The following is a 17,447-nucleotide window of genomic DNA, read 5'->3' on the forward strand; positions in this document are numbered from 1 at the left end:
AACTAGATGCAGTGACAGCAAGGATGGGAGAATAAGTGAAATACATGATAAAATTATGGAAAATGATGAAGCCAAGAAAAAGAGAGATAAGAAAATACTAGACCACGAGGGGAGAATTAGAGACCTAAGTGATTCAATGAAACATAATAATATCTGTATCATAGGAGGTCCAGAAGAAGAGAGAAAGAAAGGGGCAGAAGGTTTACTTGAACAAATTATAGCTGAGAACTTCCCTAATCTGGGGAAGGAAGCAGACGTCCAAGTCCAGGAGGCACAGAGAATTCCCCTCAGAATCAACAGGAACAGGTCAACACCATGGCATATCATAGTGAAACTGGCACAGTACAAAGATAAAGAGAGAATTCTGAAAGTAGCTAGGGACAAATGGGCCTTAACCTATAAGGGTAGATACATAAGGGTTGTAGCAGACCTGTTCACTGAAACTTTGCAGGCCAGAAGGGAGTGACAGGAAATATTCAATGTGATGAATAGGAAAAATATGCAGCCAAGAATCATTTATCCAGCAAGGCTGTCATTCAGAATAGAAGGAGAGATAAAGGCTTTCCCAGACAAACAAAAACTGAAGGCGTTCATGATGATTAAAACTAGTCCTGCAGGAAGTCCTAAGGAGCACTCTGTGAGTGGAATGCTTCAAAGACTACAAAGGACCAGAGATATCACTACAATAATGAAACCTACAGATAACACAATGACGCTAAATCCATATCTTTCAATAATCACTCTGATTGTAAATGGACTAAATGCCCCAACCAAAAGACATAGGGTATCAGAATGGATTAAAAAAAAAAAAAAAACAAGATCTATCTATATGCTGTTTACAAGAGACTCATTTTAGACCTGAGGACACCTGCAGATTGAAAGTGTGGAGATGGAAAACCATCTATCATGCTACTGGAAGTCAAAGGAAAGCTGGAGTAGCCATACTTATATCAGACAAACTAGATTTTAAAGACTGCAACAAGAGATAAAGAAGGGCATTATATAATAATTAAGGTGCCTATCCATCAAGAAGAGCTAATAATTGTAAATGTTTATGTCCCCAACATGAAACACCCAAGTATAAAATTAGTCACAAACATAAGCAATCTTATTGATAATAATACGGTAATTGTAGGTGACTTTAATATTCCACTTACAACAATGGACAGATCATCTAGGCAGAAAATCAATAAAGAAACAATGGCTTTGAATGATACACTGGACCAGATGGACTTGACAGATATATTCAGGACTCTTCATCCAAAAGCAGAATACACATGCTTCTCGAGTGCATGGGACATTCTCCAAAATGGATCACATACTGGGTCACAAAACAGCCCTAAATAAATATAAAAGGATTGAGATCATACCATGCATATTTTCAGATCACAACGCTATGAAACTTGAAATCAACAACAAGAAAAAATTTGGAAAGCCTCCAAATGCATGGGGGTTAAAGAACATCCTGCTAAAGAAATAATGGGTAAAACAGGCATATAAGAAGAAATTTAAAAATATATGGAAGCAAATTAAAATGAAAACATGAAAATCCAAACACTTTGGGATGCAGCAAAGGCAGTACTAAGAGGAAAATACATTGCAATCCAGGCCTATCTCAAGAAACAAGAAAAATCCCAATATAGAACCTAACCTCACATCTAAAGGAACTAGAATCAGAGCAACAAAGAAATGCCAAATCTAGCAGAAGAAGAGAAATAATAGAGCAGGAAAAAACAATACAGAATAAAAAAAAAACCAGTAGAACAGATCAATGAATCTAAGAGTTGTTTTTTTGAAAAAATAAACAAAATTGATAACCCCCTAGCCAGACTTCTCAAAAAGAAAAGAGAGAGAACCCAAATAGATAAAATCACAAAGGAAAGAGAAGATATCACAACCAACACCACAGAAATACAAACAATTACAAGACAATACTATTAAAAATTACATGCCAACAAACTGGACAATGTGGAAGAAATGGGCAAATTGCTAGACACCCACACACTACCAAAACTCAAATTGGAAAAGATAGAAAATCTGAGCAGACCCATAACCAGGAAAGAAATTGAATCAGTTATCAAAAATCTCCCAACAAATAAGAGTCCTGGGTCAGATGGCTTCCAATGGGAATTCTACCAGACATTTAAAGCAAAGTTAATACCTATTCTTCTCAAGCTGTCCCAAAAAATAGAAACGGAAGGAAAGCTTCTAGACTCATTCTATAAAGCCAGTATTACCTTGATTCCCAAACCAGACAGAGACCCCACTAAAAAGGAGAATTACAGGCCAATATCCCTAATGAATACAGATGCAAAAATTCTCAACAAGATACTAGCAAATCGAATTCAACAGTATAATTAAAAGCATTATTCACCATGATCAAGTGGGATTCATTCTTGGGCTCCAGGCTGGTTCAGTATTCACTAATCAATCAATGTGATACATCACATTAATAGAAGAAAGGATTAGAACTATATGATCCTTTCAATAGATGCAGAAAAAACATTTGACAAAATACAGCATCCTTTCTTAATAAAAACCCTCACAAGAAAGTCGGAATAGAAGGAAATACCTTAACATCATAAAAGCCATATATGAAAGGCCCACAGCTATATAATCCTCAATGGAGGAAAACTTAGAGCTTTCCCCATGAGATCAGGAACATGACAGGGATGTCCACTCTCACCACTGTTGTTTAATATAGTGTTGGAAGTCCTAGCCTCAGCAATCAGACAATAAAATGAAATAAAAGGCATCCAAATTGGCAAAGAAGAAGAAGTCAAACTTTCACTTTTTGCAGATGACATGATACTCTACAGGGAAAACCCAAAAGATTCCAGTAAAAAACTGCTAGAACTGATACATGAATTCAGCAAACTCACAGGATATAAAATCAATGTACAGAATTGGTCACATTTCTATACACCAATAATGAAGCAAAACAGAAAGAGAAATCAAGAAATAAATTGTGGGAGGCCGGACCCCGGTGCCAGGCTGAGACCGGGTCAAGCAACGGCTCCGTTGACTCAGCCAACCCGGTGGTTCCCCCTCCCATTCCCCCACTTGCAAAGGCATACGAAAGCCTTGTCAAGGCTGAGAAAGTTAATTCCTGAAGCCTGTGGTCTGTGGGTGTTGGCAGTAATGTTACCCCCCCTTTTTTCTACCCTGGGTCAAATAGAAACAAACATGGGAACTGTGTTTTGCTAGCAATCTATCAACAAGGTCTTGTTGTGACCCGTTTAGAAAGTTCACAAGGTACACAGAACTAAATGTTTTGGTTGGCAGCGATCATGTGAAACCTGTTTATTCTTAGAATGACCTGATCCATAAGAGTCTTATATTATAAAAGATTGTGTACAGCAACAATAAAGCCGTCACTTGGGCCATCAGCCCAGGGGACCCTCCTGTTCCCAAACTCCCTTCTCTTCTCTTTTTTTTCTTACATTCCCCTACCCTCAGGACCCTGATCTCGGTGTTTGTTGTGCCGGTTGCAACAATCAATCCTATTTACAATTTCACCAAGAACCATAGGATACCTAGGAATAAACCTAACCAAAGAGGTAAAAGATCTATACACTGAAAATCATAGACAACTTATGAAAGAAATTGAAGAAGACACAAAGAAATGGAAAAACATTCCATGCTCATGGATTGGAAGAACAAATATTGTTAAAATGTCAATACTTCCCAAAGCAATCTACACATTCAATGCAATCCCAATCAAAACTGCACTAGCATTCTTCTCGGAGCTAGAACAAATATTCCTAAAATTTGTATGGAACCAAAAAAGACTCTGAATAGCCAAAGTAATGTTGAAAAAGAAAACCAAAGCAGGAGGCATCACAATCCCAGACTTTACTACAAAGCTGTAATCATCACTGGCACAAAAACAGATACATTGACCAATGGAATAGAATAGAGAACCCAGAATTGGACTCACAAAAGTATGGCCAACTAATCTTCAACAAAGCATGAAAGAGTATCCAATGGAAAAAAAGAGTCTCTTTAGCAAATGGTGCTGGAAAAACTGGACAGCAACATGCAGAAGAATGAAACTGAACCACTTTCTTACACCATACACAAAAATAAACTCAGAATGGATGAAAGACCTAAATGAGAGACAGGAAACCATCAAGACCCTAGAGGAGAAAACAGGTAACAACCTCTTTGACCTCAGCTGCAGCAACTTCTTACTTGACACGTCTCTGAAGGCAAGGGAAATAAAAGCAAAAATTAATTATTGGGACTTCATCAAGATAAAAATCTTCTGCACAGCAATGGAAACGATCAACAAAACTAAAAGGCAACTGACAAAATGGGAGAAGATATTTGCAAATGACATATCAGATAAAGGGTTAGTATCCAAAATCTACAAAGAACTTACCAAATTCAACACCTGAAGAAACAAATAATCCAGTGAAAAAATGGGCAAAAGACATGAATAGACACTTTTCCAAAGAAGACATCCAGATGGCCAACAGACACATGAAAAGATGCCCAACATACTCATCATCAGGCAAATACAAATCAAAACAACATTAAGATACCACCTCACACCAGTCAGAGTGGCTAAAATGAACAACTCAGGGAACAACAGATGTTGACAAGGAAGTGGAGAAAGGGGAACCCTCTTGCACTGTTGGTGGGAATGCAAGCTGGTGCAGCCACTCTGGAAAACAGTGTGGAGGTTCCTCAAAAAATTAAAAATAGAACTAACCTATGACCCAGCAATAGCGCTACTAGGAATTTATTCAAAGGATACAGGAGTGCCGATTCATAGGGGCACATGTACCTCAATATTTATAGCAGTGCTATCAATAATAGCCAAATTATGTAAAGAGCCCCAATGTCCATAGACTAATGAATGGATAAAGAAGATGTGGTTTATATATACAATGGAATACTACTTGGTAATTAGAAAGAATGAAATCTTGCCATTTGTAACAACATGGATGGAACTGGAGGGTATTATGCTAAGTGAAATAAGTCAGTCAGAGAAAGACAGATATCCTATGTTTTCACTCACATGTGGAATTTGAGAAACTTAACAGAAGACCATGGGGGAGGGGAAGGGGGAAAAATAATTTTAAGCAGAGAGGGAGGCAAACCATAAGAGACTCTTAAATATAGAGAACAAACTGAAGGTTGATGGGGGAGCAGGGGGGAGGAGAAGATGGGTGATGGGCATTGAGGAGGGCACTTCTTGGGATGAGCACTGAGTGTTGTATATAAGTGATGAATCACGGAATCTACACCCAAACCCAAGAGCACACTGCATACACTGTATGTTAGCTAACTTGACAATAAATTATATTTTAAAAAAGAAATGTTTAAAATAAATAAAAGTTTATTTTTAAATAAAAAGAAGAATCAGATGGAAATTATAGAACTGAAAAACATAATAATGAAATAAAAACACTCACTGTAGGGGCTATATAGAATAATGGAGATGACAGAGGAAATAGTTGATTTGAAGAGCGAATTTGAAAATAGAAATCACACAATTTGAACAATAGAGAGAGAAAAAAAACATTGAAACAAAAATTAACGGAACCTCAGGGAACTGGAAACAAACAGTACTAAGAGATTTAATGTGCATACCATAAGAGTCCCAGAAGGGAACTTTATATAGTATCTTCAAAAAAAGTTTTTACAAAAAAGGAAAGGATGATCAAATACATCCCAATTTGGCAAAAGGCTTAAACTTACACATTCAAAAAGCTCAATGACCCTCAAAAAAAAAAAATCATCAACTCAAAGATCCATGGTCAGACCATATTACTCAAACAGCTTAAAACCAGAGGCAAAGAAAAAGTTATGAACACATCCAGGGAAAAAATTACACATGCCTAAAAAGAAACAAAAATTGAAAAGACTGTGAAGGTCTTACCAGAAATCTTGACTGCCGAAAGGAAGGGGAACAATATTTTTAACTGCTGGGAGAAAAGAACTGTCAACCCAGAATTCCAAAACTGGTGAAAATGTTCTTCAGGAATGAAGGTGAGAGGAAACTAGCAGAATACATTGTCACAGACCTACTTTAAAATAAATGCTAAAGTTAATTCTTGAAGAGGGAAATGATACTAGAGGAAAACTTGGAGTATCAGGAAGAAATAGAAGCAATATAAATGGTCAAGGTCTGGGCAAACATGAAATATTATTCTTCTTTTGATTCTTCAAAATATATATGACAGTTGAGAGCAAAAATGGTAACAGTGATGAGATTTTTCAATGTGTGTAGATGTAATACATACAGAAACTAAAATATAAAGGGGGCAAGGTGGAGGGATTAATATTGTGGCAGGTTGCTATATTCCACTTGAAGTTGTAAAATATTCTAGGTAGACCATGAAAACTTTAATTACCTTTATGGTCATCTCTACAGCAACAACTAGCAAAATTTGCAAAGATATATCCTCAAAAATTACAAGAGATAACTTAAATGGAGTACTAAAATAATATTCAAGAAATCCAAAAAGAAGCAGGAAAGAAAAAGGAAAATGAAAAGAAAAATGAAAGAAAACGAAAAACAGAGAAACAAATAGAGAACAAATAATAAAAAGGCAGAATTGAGGCCAAATATACCAATCATCACATTAACTGCAAAAGTTATAATATAGAGATTTTCAGAATGTATTAAAATTAAAAAACAAGACCCACCTATATACTGTCTATAAGAAACCCACATTAAATGTAATGATGTATGTAGGATAATAAAGTAAAGAATGTGGGGGGAAAGACATGAAAACACTACCAAATAAGGGTGCTTGGGGTGGCACTGTCACTTGGGTGTCCAACTCTTGGTCTCAGTTCAGGTCATGATCTCACAGTTCATGGGTTCAAGCCCCACATCAGGCTTCTGTGCTGACGGTGCACAGCCTGCTTGGGATTCTGTCTCTTCTTCTCTCTGCCCCTCCCCCACTTGTGCGTGCTTTCTCATTCTCTCTCTCTCTCTCTCTCTCTCTCTCTCTCTCTCTCTCTCTCTATTAAAAAAATAAATTTTAGGGGCGCCTGGGTGGCGCAGTCGGTTAAGCGTCCGACTTCAGCCAGGTCACGATCTCGCGGTCTGTGAGTTCGAGCCCCGCGTCGGGCTCTGGGCTGATGGCTCAGAGCCTGGAGCCTGTTTCCGATTCTGTGTCTCCCTCTCTCTTTGCCCCTCCCCCGTTCATGCTCTGTCTCTCTCTGTCCCAAAAAAAATAAATTTTAAAAAACACTACCAAAACAAAGATGGGTGATTATAATAACATCAGACAGAGTAGATGTCAAAGCAAGGATAATTGAAAAGGATAAAGAAACACATTAAATAATGATAAAAGAGACAATTCAACAGGAAGACATAAGAATCCTAAATGTATGAGCACTGACAACAGAACTTCAAAATACATGTTAAACCTGATAAATAAAACAAAGGGAGAAATAAACAAATCCACTATTATAGTTGAAGACTTCACATTCGTCTCTCAATAACTAGTAGGACAAGTAAACAGAAAATTAGCAAAGATGTAGAAAAATTGAATACTATCAACCATCTGTATCTAACTGTCATTTATACAACACTCTAGCCAAAGAAGGCAGATACATATTCTTTTCAAGTACACATGGGACCTCATCAATATAGAAACTATCCTTTCTCATTAAACAAACAACAAATTTCCAAGAATTAAAATTATAAAAAGCATATGAAACCACACAAAGCAAACCACATGGAGTCATATTATCTGACTGTGCTTCAAGAATTCTAATATGCCCCCATACCAATATTCCTGCCCACTCTGAGGTATTATCCTATATAATCTATGACTGTCAATATGATGGCATATCTCTCCTGTGACTAGGTTAGGTATGTGGCACAGCTGACTCTAAGAAAGGGACATTACCTAGGTGGACCTAACCTAAATTCATGAGGCCTTTATATCTGGGCCTAGAGGTCAGAGACAGAGGAAGTCAGAGACTGAAAGTGTGAGAGGGACTTTGATGGAGGGAGATTCTCCCTTGATAGCTCTGAGATGAACAGGACCACAAAGCAAAGTATGCACATAGATTTTAGGAACCGAGAATAGATATTAGCTGATAGCCAGCAAGGAAAAGAGAATACCCTCAGTTCCCAAACCACAAAGAACTGAATTCTGCCACAACCACACGAGCTTGGAAGAGCATGAGAACAGAGCTCCACATGAGGACACATTTCAGTAGACATATTCATTTCAACCTGGTGAAATCCTGACAACTCAGGCATACAGTTTCTGGATTTCTTACCTACAGAACGGTGTAATAATAAATCGCTATTGTCTTAAGTCACTGAGTGTATGGTGATTTGTTAAATAGAAATATAAAGCTGATGTGTTGGCCATAATAAAAGTAAAGCAAGAATCAATAGCAGACAGATGACATGAAAATCTCCCAATTCTTGGGGAAAAAACATGCAATTTCCCCATGGGTAATTCATGGGTCATGGGCAATTAGAAAATGTTTTCTAAAACATTTCAGACCAAAATTGAAGTATATAACGTATCAAAATATGTGGAGTGCAGCTAAAGCAGTGCTTAGAAGATGTACAACCTCAAATGCTTATGTTAGAAAATAAGAAATGTCTCAAATTAACGATCTAAGCTTCCAACCTAAGACACTACAAGATAAGAGCAAAATAAACACCCCCCCCAAAGAAAACCAGAAGAGATAAGAGTAAAAAATCAATGAAATTGAAAAGGGGAAAACAATGAAACCATGGTGAAAATCAATGAAACCAACAGCTGGTTCTTGAAAATGACTGATTGATAAACCTCTTGTAAGACTGACAAAATAAGACAGAAGACACAATGACCAATATCAAAAATGAGGGACAGAATACCACTACATGTGCCTGAGACACTAAAGGGAAAATAAAGGACAACTACAAACAAGTCTTTACACATAAATTCTACCACTAAGGTGAAAATTGGCCCATCCTTCAGAAACAAAAACTCAAAACTAATCAAGAAAAAGAAATTAAGTAGTTTTGTATCTAGTAAAGAAATTGTATCTATTTGTATCTATTAAAGAAATCTATTAAAGATTTTCAAACTAAAAATCTTCTGAAAAATTAATCTCCAGACCCAGATGGTTTCGTTGGTCATTATACCAAAAAACAAACAAACAAACAAACAAAAAAACACCATTTCCACACAATCTCTTCCAGAAAACAGAAGAGGGGAGAATATTTCCCAATATGTTTTATGAGGCCAGCATTATCTTAAGGCAGATTGTGTATACAACGCTATAGACCAATATCTCTCATGAATATAGACAGAAATATTCTCAATAAAGTATTAGAAATCCAAAACCAGAAGTATATAAATAGAATACACCATTGCTGGGGTGCCTGGGTGGCTCAGTCAGCTGAACATCCAACTCTTGATTTTGGCTCAGGTCATGATCTCATGGTTTGTGAGATTGAGCCCAGTGTCGGGTTCAGCGCTAACAGCGTGGAGCCTGCTCAGGATTCTATCTCTTCCTCTTTTTCTGCTCCCCCACCGCCCCCCCCCCACCATCTCAAAAATAAATAAATAAACTTAAAAAAATACACCATCACCAACTGGGGTTTCTCCCAAGAATGCAAAGCTGGTTCAATATTAGAAAATCAGTCAATGCAATCCACTATATTAACCATCTAAAGAAGGAAAACCATGCTATTAACTGGTACAGAAAAGTCATTTGGAAATATTCAACATTGGGGCGCCTGGGTGGCTCAGTCGGTTAAGCGTCCGACTTCAGCTCAGGTCACGATCTCACGATCCGTGAGTTCGAGCCCCGCGTCGGCTCTGTGCTGACAGCTCAGAGCCTGGAGCCTGCTTCCGATTCTGTGTCTCCCTCTCTCTCTGCCCCTCCCCCGTTCGTGCTCTGTCTCTCTCTGTCTCAAAAATAAATAAACGTTTTAAAAAATTTTAAAAAAAAAAGGAAATATTCAACATTAATTCACCATAAAAATTCAGCACACCAGGACTAACAAGGAACTTCTTCATCTTGATAAAGGGCATCTACAGAAAACCTATCTAAAATCATACATAACAATGAAGGGAAAAGTTTTCTCTCTAAAATTTGCAACAAGGCAAGAATGTCCTATTCCACATCTCTCCTATTCCTATTCCTATTCCACATCAGACTGGAAGTCCTAATGTGCACAATAAGTCAGAAAAAGAAAGAAATGTCATAGGGATTTAAGGGAATAAATAAAACTACCCTTATTTGTAAATGACATGATTGTCTATATAGAAAACCCCAAAGAATTTACAAAAAACTCAGAAAACAAAAAACAAAACAATCCTCTTACAGTTGATAAAAATGGGTTTAACAAGATCACAGATTGCAATATCAACACACAAAAATCTAATGTGCTTCCTTATGCTAGCAATGAACAATCAGAAATCAAATTTATTTACACAAATAGAGAAGTGCCTGGGTGGCTCATTTGGTTAAGTGTCCAACTTCCGCTTAGGTCATGATCTTGTAGTTCATGAGTTCAAGCCCCACATCAGGCTCTGTATAGTACAGAGCCTGCTTGGGATTCTCTCTCTCTCTCAAAATAAATAAATAAATTTAAATAAATAAAGGGGATTAAGAATACACTTATCTTGATGAGCACTAAGTAATACATAGAATTGTTGAATCATTACATTGTACACCTGAAACTAATATAACACTACATTAATTATAGTTCCATCAAAATAGTAAATAAAAATAAATAACAGCTAGCAAAAAATGATAATCATAATACCATTTTCAATAGCCCCACAAAGCAAGTAGTTAGGCATAAATCTAAACTATTATGTGTATCAGCCATGTGTTTAAACTGCAGCTGCTGAAAAAAAGAAAGAAAAAAAAACTAAATAAATGGAGAGGCTCCCAATTACAGTGAAATGGAGGCTCAATGTCTCTCCTAAAATTGATCTGAAATTCTAATGCAATTCCTATTAAAAGACCAGCAAGATTTGTAAATCTATACAAGCAGAGTCAAAATAATTCTGTGAAAGAAGAATGAAGTTGGAATACTCATTCAATTTTTAGAATCACTATAAAGCTACATTATAAGAGAACATGGTATTTGCAAAGGAACGGACACACTGATCAACAGAACAGAATAAAAAGTCCAGAAAGAGACCCATATATACGTATATATGGACTTCGTTTGAAAATAAATTGGATGGATATATATATATATATATATATCTTTCTGGATATATACAGATATATATATCCAATTTATTTTCAATTTTTTTTTTTCAACGTTTATTTATTTTTGGGACAGAGAGAGACAGAGCATGAACGGGGGAGGGGCAGAGAGAGAGGGAGACACAGAATCGGAAACAGGCTCCAGGCTCTGAGCCATCAGCCCAGAGCCTGACGCGGGGCTCGAACTCACGGACCGCGAGATCGTGACCTGGCTGAAGTCGGACGCCCAACCGACTGCGCCACCCAGGCGCCCCTCCAATTTATTTTCAAACGAAGGCCAATTCAACTTACCAGAGAACAAACAGGTTTTTTTTTTTTTTAATGGTGCTAATTACAACCAATTTACTTTCAAACGAAGTCCAGTGCAACTTATCAGAGAACGAACAGGTTTTTTTTTTTTTTTTATGGTGTTAATTAATTGAAAAACTAAATGAAAATCATCATCATCATCATCTCATCTAAAACCTCACCTCTTATAAAATAATGAACTCAATATGGATCATAGATCTAAATGTAAAATGTAAGTCTATCACACACTTAGAAGAAAACATAGGAGAAAATCTTCCTGACACTGTATTAAGAAGAAATTCTTAGACATGACACCAAAAAGACGTCCATAAAATAAAATTAAAAAATGATTTGGGCTTAATATAAATTAAAAACTTTGCTCTGCAAATGACATTGTTGGAAAACAAAAAAGATAATCTACAGACCCAGAGAAAACATTTGCGAATCACATACCTGAGAAAGGACTTCTATCCAAAATATATAAGTCACCTTCAAAACTAAACTGTAATAAAAAGCAACTCCCAGAATTGACCAATCACCTAAGAGAGTAGGAAGAGCTTGCACTCCTTCAGACCAATCAGTAGCCACATGAGTATTGGATTCCCCACCCTATCACAGACAACCTCCAATCAGCCTATAGTAATAGAAAGGCAAGACAGGAGGCGGGTCCAGCATGGTCTCCACGGTAACCCATGGCGGGTTGGAGTGAGGGAGAGCCTCCTTGTACCCAGATCCAGATGCCCTGATGGGAGGTGTTTGAAGGGGCAGGGAGGGAATTTACGGAGGATAGGGTGGGAGAAAGCATGGGTAGCGGCAGAATGAGGGGGCAAGAAGGGTTTCAGGAGGCAGAGGGGGTGTTATAAGAAGAGAACTATTTAGAGGGAACACTGGTTTAGGAGAACAGGGAGGCTGCTATGAGTGGAGGAAGGAGAGGTTCAGACGGTCAGGACGCTGGTTTCAGAGGTGGAGAGAAGGTGGTAGAGGGAGAAAGGGCAGGCCTTTATAAGAGGACAAAAAGAGGCTATGAGACTATGACAGGGAGAGGACTTAGAGTTTAGAGTTGGTCAAAGAAGGTCTTAAGAGGAGCCAACAGAGAGGTAATGGGTGGGGGGAAGGGGAAGAGAGCAGTTTATGGGCGAACAGTAAGGCTCATAACAGGACCACGACAGGTTCATGGGGACAAAGTGAGGGATATTACAAGTGGGATAAGGAGAGAGCTATTGGAGACATTCACAGTTTTATACGGGAACAGAGTTTTATGAGGGAACAAGGGAGGTTTCACAGATGGAAAGTGAGAGTGTTCAAGTGTTGAGTAGGGGTCTTCTTATTAGGGTGTTTTATAGGGGTAAAAAGAAGGCTGCTTTGGGAGGACCATGAGGGTGTTATAGGAACAGAGTGTGTTAACAACTCAGTTGAGGTTTCACGAAGGACAAGTGAGAGTCATCAGAGTCAGTAAGGGGTTTTGTGGGGGTGGTGTTAGGGGCCAAGTGAGACATGCTGTAGGGACCTGAAGGCAGTTATAGACGACAGGGAGAGGTTACAGGAGACAGGGAATGGGCAGGGATTATAGAGCATAGGGGTGGAGGGATGCTGGGAGATCCAGGTAGAAGGAGGTATTGGAATAAGAACAGATTAGAGGGCACATGGTAGGAGTTAGAAGGGGTTGGTAAGAGTTTTTAAGGAAATCAAAGAAGAATCCATACAGCTAAATATCTTGAAAAGGAGTCAGAGGGGACAGCACAGTACAGAAGCCATACTGAGCCATAACCCACTCCCTCCCCACAGGCGTTTGAAATTTTGCAGGACAAGCCCCCCAGAGACCACATGTGCCTGTCCATTTGTGCCTTACTCCTGTGTTTTCCCATAGGCATTGTAGCCTTGATCTTCTCTCTCCAGGTGGGAATCTGCATCAGGCTAATCCTCTCCTCCTTTCCTTTTCATCCTGGCCTTGACCCTGACTCAAATTCTTTCTTTTGTCCCTCCTGTGGGCTCACATCCCCACCTGGGTCCTTACAGTCCCATAGCTCACCCATTACAATAACCCACTGAAGCCAACTATTCCTGTACTGCCTCTCCCCTCTAATCAGACAAGGCACAGCAACAAGTGGAATAACCGAGCCTTGGCAGCTGAGACGTCCCAGCAAGTCTACTACATGGCAGTCTTGGGGATTGTCTTGGGAAGCATCATCATACTCGCCATCTTGATTTTCCTCACGGTGGACTTATTTTCTCGTTAACCTCCTTTTCAGCAAACCACTAAAAATATATAACAGTGTTACATACCTTGGCTCTAAGTATCCATTTGGGCCAAATGGGACACCTGTTCCAAAATGTCTGGTTGCCAAGTGTTGACAGCCTGAGCCAGCACCTTGAGGTAGTTGATGGGGCAAGAAAGGGGCAGGTTGGGCAGCCCACTGGACCTTCAGGACCAACCCTGGGATCTTGCCAAGGGATGGGGGCCATGGAGGCAGGGTATGCCACTGTTTCCCCAGGGAAGTCTCCCCTCCTGCTCACATCATGCATTCATGTCATAAATCTGTTCATGCCAAGGGCCTTAGCTCTGCAACCTGACTCTGGAGATACAGCAGTGACCACTTCAGATCCAACCACACCCCTCTCAGAACTTATAAATCAGGTAAAGATAGACATATCATCAGAGAGTGATAGTTCAATGTGGTCTAATCTCTAGTAGGGTGAACCTAGAGAGGACGGTTGTAAGAGGCCTGACCTAATCTTGGGTACTTGTGGTCTACCAGAAAGCCAGGAAGTCAAGCAGCTGTCAGTGAACTGATAAGAATTCAGGTCAAGTTACAATTGTAGAGAGCTTCTGTTACAGTTATGATGGCCTCGTGTCCCCCCTCACCACCAAAGCTTGTCATTTATTCATTATTCAACAAATAATTTCTTAGCACCTATGACTTATCAGGCACTGTACTAGGAGCTGGAGATTCAACAGAGCAAGATAAGTCTCCTTTCTGAAGGAGCTTACATTCTACTGGGAAGAACCATAAACAAATAGACCTCTAAGTAAATAATTACAGGGAGTGGTAAATGATAAGGAGAGAAATCAAATAGGGCAATAAGCTAAAGCAGTGCCACTAGTGGTTCGCTTCTGTTGATGGTCTGCAACAAGATTAAGTGCAGAAATTTCCAGTAAGCAGTTCAAAACTCACAGAAATTTGACATGGCCGTGACATCCAACAATAGAATCAACAGACTTGTCTTATTGGACAGGACATAGACCAAAAGAACCTATCTGTACATGACATTTTGGAGATATCAAAAAATGAGTCCTACTCTGCAACCACAAATAGTTTGAGGTACACTAAGCTAGAATGAGGTCTAGGAGTATATTGTTTAGAGTTATGCCAGTGGCTGTAACAAATAAACCCCACCATTTCAGTAGCTCACAAAATAGCTTACTTCACACTTAAAGAACCTCCCAAAGTGGGCATTTCTGGTTGCCCACATATTAAGTTAGGGATCCAGGCTCCTTCCACTTGGTAATTCCACCATCATAAGTGCTTAGTCTTCTGAACCTAGGCAGATGAGAGACTAGAGAACCCCCACTTGCTTCTTAAAATCCTTAGCCCAAAAGCGAATCCTTATACACTCTTGGATAGAAATGTAAATTGGTATAGCCACTATAAAATATAATATGGAGGCTCCTCAAAATATTAAAAATAGAAGTACCACATGATCCAGCAATCTCACTTCCTTGGGAATATATCTAAAGGATAAAAATCACTGTCTCAGAGATATCTGTACTCCCGTAATTACTGCAGCCTTATTCACAACATCCAAGATATGGAAATAGTCCTTCAATGGATAGAGGAATAAAGAGGATACACCAATACATATACAAAGAAATATTATTAAACCATGAGAAATATGAAATCTTACCATTTGCAACAATACAGATAGACCTTGAGGGCATTATGCTAGTAAAATAAGAAAGAGAAAGACAAAATGTATGGTATCACTTATGTATGAAATCTAAAAAAGCCAAACTGACAGAAACAGAAAGTAGAATGATGGTTGCCAGGTGGAGGCTGGGGGAAATGGAGACAGGCTGTTAAAAAGATACATCACTCAGTTATAAAATGAGTAAGATCTTAGGATCTAACGTATAACATGGTGGCTATGGTGAACAATACTGTATTGTATACTTAAAATGTGCTAAGAGAGTAGATCTTAAGCATTCTCACCAAAAAAAAAAAAAAAAATAGGTGCGAGGTAATGGATGTATTGATTGTGGTAATAATTTCACAGTGTATATATCAAATAACTATGTTGTATACCTTAAGTATGTTACATTTTTGTCAATTATACCTCAATAACAAATAAAGCTTTGGTGCTAGGTGACATACACCTCTTGCTCTCAGCCCATTGGACATAGCTAATCTCATGGCCTCACCTGGTTGCAGGGGTCTCTGGAAAATGTAGTCTTAGACTGCACAGCCAATAGACACCTAGCTGGCTTTGCCACAGAAAGTCTTTCTAAGATGTTCTTTGAGCTGAGACATGGAAGCCCAAGTGTAAGAGCTGCTCCAAGAACTGTGAGAACAGGGTTCCCAGAGTAGGAACGGCAATCAGAAAGCCTTAATGCTGGAACGAGCTTGGAGATTCAAAGAACAAAAAGGAGGCCATTGTGGCAGTAATGTCACACATCTACTCTCCAAAGCAGGTGGGGTTCTCTCTTCCCTGTAAGAACCCTTGTAGGTGCTTATGAAGGTCCCTAAGATGACCCCCAATCCCAGCTCTCCTGAAGAGGAAATCCAACACTTGTCCTTTACCCTCAGTCTGACAGAGATCTGCTCACAGGAATCTTTGCAGACATACGGCTGCCTATCTTTAGGACCTCCAACCCCCTCCATGCCTGGCTCTGCCCTGGGTGATGCTGGGGATACAGCAGTGACCAACACAGACCCCATCCCTGCCCTCAGGACATCTGCAGTCCAGTGGAGAAGACAGGCCAACCACCAGATGGGGCTGTGAATTGTTCTTTCATTTATTCTTTCATTCAGTGAAGTTCTATTGTTCATTTATTACAGTGCCATTCTGGTGGTGTGTGAAAGATGATAAACTTAAGTAAGAAAATATTAAGAGTACTGGGGAATAAAAATAAAGCATGGTAAGGGTGATTGGAAGTATTGGAGATAGGGGAGGGGCTATAGTTTGAAATAGAGAGGCAGGTAATGCCCCAATTAGGATCTGACTTTTACCAAAGACTTGCAGGACTTAGGAGAGGGAACCAGACATGTATCTGGGGCGAGAGTCTCAGGCAGATGGAACTACTAGTGCAAGGGCCTAGAGGGAGGGGCACATCTGATATTTCTGAGACACAGTAAGGAGGCCAGTATAGCTGAAGTGAAGTAACGTAGGGAATGGTTAGAGATGCAATCAGGGAGGTAACATAGGCAAGATCAAAGAGAACTTACTTTATGCTGAGTGACATGAACAGACATTGGAAAGGTAAGTGACCTGTGCCAACTCAGGTGTTAATAGTCTCTCTCTAACTCTGGAGGGGAGGAGACTTTGGTGCACAGGTGACGGCAGGGAGACTCATGTGATATTCCAGACGGGAGGTGATAGAATATTAGGCCAGAATGGGGAAGAAGAAAGGGAAAAGCCTTGATGAATTTTAAAGGCAAATAGGAATTGCTGATGCATGATATGGGTGTAAGAGAAAGAAGGAATTTTGGCCTCGGGAACCGGAATCACAGAGCTGCCCTTGTCTGATCTGGGGAAGTGGGAGAGAAACAAGTCTGGGGAGCTACACTGTAATGGTTATTCTAAGGTTTGGGAGCCAATGTTCTGGCTGCAGGCTCGTTCAGCAGTGGGCATGTGACCCTGCCTGAGCAAATGAAAATGGGATAAATGGTTTCTGGAGCTTATGGTAGAGAGAAGCAGCCCACCTCTTCCATGTTACCTTCTAAGACCACATCTTTCTC

The 17,447-nt window shown here is 39.3% G+C and overlaps 1 long non-coding RNA gene across 1 annotated transcript; it reads left to right on the top strand.

The window, feature by feature from the left end:
- Window positions 1-12,174: 12,174 nt before the first annotated feature.
- LOC147573544 (uncharacterized) lies at window positions 12,175-13,775 on the top strand. The gene is made up of 3 exons (XR_015245165.1): window positions 12,175-12,245; window positions 13,279-13,389; window positions 13,581-13,775. It is a non-coding gene; the product is annotated as an uncharacterized LOC147573544 (long non-coding RNA).
- The last annotated feature ends 3,672 nt before the right edge of the window (window positions 13,776-17,447 follow it).

The sequence above is a fragment of the Puma concolor genome, chromosome E2, assembly GCF_028749965.1.
Source record: "Puma concolor isolate L17-30 chromosome E2, mPumCon1.1.hap2, whole genome shotgun sequence".
NCBI classification, from domain to species: domain Eukaryota; kingdom Metazoa; phylum Chordata; class Mammalia; order Carnivora; family Felidae; genus Puma; species Puma concolor.